Source organism: Canis aureus, chromosome 9 (genome assembly GCF_053574225.1).
Source record: "Canis aureus isolate CA01 chromosome 9, VMU_Caureus_v.1.0, whole genome shotgun sequence".
NCBI classification, from domain to species: Eukaryota; Metazoa; Chordata; class Mammalia; order Carnivora; family Canidae; genus Canis; species Canis aureus.
The window spans coordinates 10168189-10174705 of NC_135619.1; the positions used below are offsets into that span (position 1 = coordinate 10168189).

At 34.7% G+C, this 6517-nt stretch overlaps 1 long non-coding RNA gene across 1 annotated transcript in view; it reads left to right on the forward strand.

Moving 5' to 3' along the window:
* The window catches only part of LOC144320031 (uncharacterized), a 49499-nt gene extending 48151 nt beyond the window's left edge, over positions 1-1348 (forward strand). Inside the window, exon 3 of the long non-coding RNA XR_013385627.1 lies at positions 1311-1348. This is a non-coding gene — a long non-coding RNA (uncharacterized LOC144320031). The remainder of the gene's footprint in view (positions 1-1310) is intronic.
* Positions 1349-6517: the final 5169 nt, after the last annotated feature.

Genomic DNA, 6517 nt, shown 5'->3' on the forward strand with positions numbered 1-6517 from the left:
TCCAACTCCCTGCGAGCCCCTTTCCGCCCGGGAAGGTTGGTGCAGCTCCTGCTTCTCCGGGACGGGGCTCTCCTGTCCTGGGGACACTCGCCCCGGCCTCAGCCCGGCTCCTCGCGGGCCCCTCCCCCTTGGAGGCCTTTTGTTTCTTTATTTCTTTTTCCCCGTCTTCCTACCTGATAGAAGCGGGAACTCTTCTCACTGTAGCGTTCTAGCTGGTCTCTCTTTAAATCTCAGGCCGGGGATCCCTGGGTGGCGCAGCGGTTTGGCACCTGCCTTTGGCCGAGGGCACGATCCTGGAGACCGGGATTGAGTCCCAGGTCGGGCTCCCGGTACATGGAGCCTGCTTCTCCCTCTGCCTATATCTCTGCCTCTCTCTCTGTGTGTGACTGTCATAAATAAATAAAAATTAAAAAAAATAAATCTCAGGCCGAATTTGTAGATTTTCAGGATGATTTGAAGGTTATCTAGGTAATTTGGTGGGGACAGGTGACTTGGGGACCCTCCTCTTCTGCTCTCTTGCCCCGCCTCCAGATAATCATAGTTCTTAGTGGCATTAGCTTTCAGGGATCCATGAGGATTTTCAGTAAGTGTTCTTCACCTTGGGTTCTTAGTTATAGGTCACAGATACATGCTTCCCAGAAATACGTCATAACAGTTTGGCTGATGAAGAAATAGTTTGGCAAAGTTTCTCTTTGGGCATAAAATATTTAGAATATTTCTGAAAGCACTGTGAAAATTTGAATTTCATTCCATTTTCATATATGTTTATATCCATTATCTCCTTGATCGCAAAATTATTGGAAAGACAGTGTCAGAAGGAAATTACTTTGCAATACAAGTCATTTGGTAAGTAATAGAGCTTAATCAAGAAGCATCACTAGGATAAGTACCCATAAGTAGTCTCTTAAGATTATTCTTTCATGGAATTTCTGTTAGTTTTTTTCCCCCTAAAAGTAGTGACTATATCTTATCTACATCCTGTAAATCCCTTGGTGCCACATCTAAAACAGTGTTCAGTTGTTTGTTCAATAAGTAGACCAATAGTGAGGTTTATCAATTCCCTGATATAAGTTCCACCAACTGCTTTGAGATTATAGAGCAATAATGGTGAGATCTCAGAATCATACCTCTGGCTGACTTCCACATAGGGATAAATAATAGGTGATGAAATTTACAAAAAAATAATAAGGTAGATCTAAACAAATTTTAAATAGCTCTAGAACAATTACTATTTAATTTTTGGGACAGCCGCTGGTGATTTTGAAATATTTAATTCTGTGATAATAATTCTTCCATTTGGTGTTTTCTAGATACAATTGGAATAGATTTATAAAAGAAACTTAAAAAGGTAAGAAATTAAAGAAACTTGTGCTATATTTTTATCCACATTAAATTTCAATTATTCTTGGAATAAATACATATTTTTTTAGCCTTTTCTTATTACTGAGATATTTTTTCGGGAATGTTCCCTAGAGCAATTATAATTTTAGAGATGCTTCTTTTGCTATTTTTGTGTTACTTTATAAGAGATAAGTATTTGATAAAAATAAGTAATTTGAATTATTCGGTTTAGGGTTTTACCCTGCAAAGTATTTAGTGTCATAATGATACTACAAGCTATACTGTTCAATATTTACAAGAATTAATATCCCCACATGTTTATGATTTATTTATCTGATGCTGGTAAAGTATCTTCTGTTAGACAAAATGAATATAATTATTTATTCCAATTTAGAATCTCTATGAACTTCCACCATTTATTTACTAAAATGTTTTCATAATGATCAGTTTCCAGAAGACATCAATACCAAGATTTAGCTCTTCACATTAAAAATTCAGGAAAAAAACCCACAATGTTACAATTAGAATGATGGTACTTTAATCCTGACATTCCAATGTAGCAGGAGTGCTGCCTGAAGCACTCTTTAAAAAGCAAACAGTACTGAGAAACTAGGTATGGTTAAGGGGTTAAATCAAATATTTAAAGATAAGGATAAAGAGGAAAGAGATCTTTCTCCTGACTCTGTTGCTTCATGGATTTGGTTTCTGTTTTATGCCATGCAATTTTTATCATTGCAGTTAGTGAACCTGTTCATATATTCAAATGTTTCTACTGTTCTCCAACAAAACTGTGAAGTATGGAGGTAGATGAGTATGATTTCTATTTTGGTGAATACTATTGTACTAACAAGATGTCTAGTTAGAGCAAGGTATGTTTACAAGACCTATCACAATGACCATTGAATTCATTCCAGAGAGGAGCAAATTTATTTATCCTGATATTTATTTGCTCATGTGGAAATGCTCTACATCTTTTTTAGTTTAGTCCCAGATGGATATATTAGTCTTTTTTTCTGCTACAGTGAAGTCAGTTTCAATAGTTGGCATGAGATAAAGGATTTTGAATATTTAGTAATTATGAGAATCCCCACAAGATTGGTCTCCACTTACTCCACCTCTTTGTCTTGGGCTTTGTTTGTTGCTCTATGCATGGTGTTTTTTTCCAAAAGGCAATGTCAGAACAGGATTATTCCTCACTCTCTTATTCTCTTGAGTGTGAGTCACAATATAACAGAACTAATAATCTATTACCTTTTTCTAACAATTAGAAAAATATCGCTAGTAAGCCTCCATCCATCTCTGCTCCCTCTCCCTCCTTCCTCACCAAGGATATATTATAGCAATTGGAAAGAACACTTTGTCTCCTTGAAAGCAGAGGACAAACAAGGATACTAGTTCCTATATTTCTATCTTTTAGCTTACAACTGGGTAGGAGTGATGAAATAAAAAAGATAAAACACAATATATGTGTGTTTACACCCTAATATGAAATGTATTTTACCAAATGATAAAGTTGCTTTTTTTTTCCTGTAAAGGTCACTTTGTTTCCAACCTATTGTCTTATTTATTGGAAACAGAGGCACTGACTGATAAGGAACAGACTCAAAAGTGTGCATATGACAGTGACAAAAGAGGGATTCTTGGACTTCCTGCTTGCTTGTCTTGACACTAAGCTATTTTGCCTCCTAATGTATATTTCTTCACAATCCAGGAAAACAAGTAATGTCTTCAGTGAGTTAGTAATTTAAGAAGTTAATAAAGGTCTAAAGAGGGTAACTGCAGTTGTGGCACAGAATAGAATATCTAACTTAACCTTTTGTTGGCATATTTCCAAAAACTAGAACGACTGCGCATACAAAGGAATGACTTTAATTCACCTCGCTGTAGATGGAAATATAATCCTCCAGTATTTCCATATCTGTATTTTCTCCCTAGTTATAAACTCAGCTCTAAAATCTTATTACAGTGAAATAGTAAAATATACTGAGAGCAAATATGAGATGTATACATTTGACTATCAAATCTATGCACATGAAAATGACCATAATCTGAGTGATGGAATTAATGTAAATAATTTCTTCAGAAAAAAACATGAGTATATATTTAGAGCCCTTTAAGTTTAAATTTCAAGAATGGAAGCAAACTCAGAGATCTAGTATAAACATTTCATTTTACAGAAGAGGAAAATAAGGTACAGAAAAATGCAGTGAGCTAGTTATTGAAGATTGTATCACATCCATCCATCCATCCATCCATCTATCTGTTTCTGTCTATACTGTCTATCATAGAAGTAATTTATAATAGAAATGTTAGGTAATGCATCTGTATTTTTAAAAATATTTTATTTATTTATTAATGAGAGACACACAGAGAAGGCAGAAGGAGAAGCAGCCTCCATGCAGGAAGCCTGATGTGGGATTCAATCCCCGGACCTCAGGATCACACCCTGAGTGAAGGCAGATCCTCAACCGCTGAGCCACCCCGGTGTCCCAAAGCATCTGTATTTTAAAGGCAAGGAGACCTGAGTTTCTGAGAAGACCTAATATATAGTGGCGTGAAAATCTCCCATTTGATACTATTTTGGAGGGGATTTCTTCTGGGAAATGTTTTTCTTTGTAAGTAGATGGAAAAACAAGACTCTTAATCTCCCTTCTTCTGTGCAATCATAAGTGCATATGTGTGTTTGTGTGGCTAGATAGACAGCATATATTGGAGTCTTAGAGGAAAACACATTCTAATTAAGTATTGAGGAATAAATGGATGATTCCAGGTGGAATAATAAAGAGAAGAAATGTGAACATGAGGCACTGGTATGCACAAAGATACAAACATATAAAAACAGTAGTTTATTCAAGGTACTCAAAACAAAAGGTTATTGCTTGAAATGTCAGGTGTAAGAAAGAGCTAATGAGATCGAAGAAGTGGTTTAAAGGCAGATTATAAAGAGTCTTTTATGAGAAGTGATGGATTTGAAATTTATAGCCCACAATGCCTTTAGGCAGGGGAGTTAGATTAGGTTTTTAACAAAGATTACTCCAGCAGCAGGAAGAGGAAAGACCAGAGAGAGGAAATATTGACAACAGGAAGTCCAAAAACAGGTTCTATAATGATTCAGCAAAGAAATGATAGACTCTGAACAAAGGCAGCAGCAGTAGGGATAGATGGGGTTAAAGAGAAATGAGGTGTTTTAATGCTTGAATGTAGAAGACTGCTGATATTATGTCCTTTGTGAAAAGCATAGAAGTATCAAAGATGACACCATCATGTCTAGATGGATATCTGAACACCAGGAACTGAGACAATAAATATAGGAGGAACAGATTGGATTTACTGAATATTATACTTGATTTGTTATGTTTTGACTGTCAGTGGTTTATTCAATTGGAGATGTCCATATAAGTGACTGGATTGGGAGCTCAGGAGAGAGAACAAAAGAGGAGATGAAGATCTGAAAGTCAACCATTGTGTTTTGGGGTAGAAGTAATCTTATGAAATTATCCCAAGTAGTGTATATAGACAAATACAAGAGGGCCAAGGACAAAATCTCAGAAAATACGAAAATATGGTAATGAATTTTGAAAGTAGAACCAGTAAATTAAGTAGAAATAACATTTTCAAATATATAGGAAGTAAACTAGGCAAACAGGATGTCTAGGATTCATAGAAGGAGAGAATTCCAAAAGTTCGAGCGGTAAGTAGGGACAATGGTGTTAACAAAAGTCAAATGGATTAATGATTGAATATAGACCATTAATTAGACTTGGCAATTTGGGCATCATCAAAAATTTGGTAAAAGCATTTCCAGAGTGGTGGGAAAGAAAAAAAAAAAAAGAGATTGTGATGAAGTATATAAAGTATATAAAAGTATATAAAGTATATATAAAGTATATAAAGTATATAAAGATCTATGAACTAAAGCTAGAGTTTTAATAAATAGTAGTCAAAACATAAAAGTAAGAAATAGCAATTACATTTCTAAGCAACAAATCAAGAAAAATTAGTGATTAAGAGAGATATTCCCACAAATTATTTTTATATGCAAAATTGGATATTACAAATTAGAATTAGCTGACATTGTTGGTGGGTTGAAAAACTGATTATGTCAAAAATAGAAGATAATATCAAAGTTATGGGGAAAAAAAGCAAAGTTCTCCTCAGGAAGAAGGTGATAATTGTTGCTAATGGTCTGTAAATGAAGTGACATTTCTGTAGAAAGTACTTAAAAGCAATCTTCTCAATCCAGTCATTTTTGCCACATTTTGTATATCTTTGAGGTCTATGTGTTTTTTGAGCATAGGAAAAAATAAATTTCTGGTTTTATGAGATGGAGTGATCGGGATGCTTTATACTTGGATCAACATTGGCACAAGAGGGCAGATCAGAAAGCAATCCAGATCGCAAGCTAATGCTCATACTTGAGGTGGAATTCATTATCTTCGCCATAGGAATCTACTTAGCTTTTACAAAACTGGCAACTTACTAAAAATAAGATAAAAACATAGTTTATTCTTTCATAAACTAAGGAGATAAACCAGACTTTTTCCTATTTAGTGCATGACTACTTGCCATAGTGAAACACTGATAATAAGTTATTCCATATCCCAGCAATGCTGATTTGTTGGAGGACTGCATCATATCATTGAGATAACACTAGGTAATGATTGAAGAATCTGGACGCTAGTCCCAAATCTGCTAAGAACTCTTAATGGAGAGGTGCTTTTAACATTTTAAAGATTTAATTGTCCTTCATTGTATTTTAAAAGTGTTGGATGCAGTACTATGCAATGATCCCTGTAACTGTAAAATTTTGTGAGTTAAGAAACCTAGGCCAGAGATAATTTCTTCCAGAAGCAATAGTATTAGAACAGATTAGTTTTTTTATTTTGTTGTTGTTTGACAAAATTTACTGGATTATAATTTACCTAAAATAAAATGTACACATTATAAAAATCTGATTTTTAAATTTTTGTAAATGTATACACCCATGTAGCCAGCACCCAATCAAGGTTTGAAAATATTTTTATCATTCCAGAAAACTTCTTTTTCCTTTTTTACAGTCAAATATTCCTACCCATATCCCATCCTACATCAGGCAATCATTTATCAGCTATATCACTACTGATCAATTTTGGCTATCCGTAACTTCATATAAATGGAAAAATATCATTCATACTCT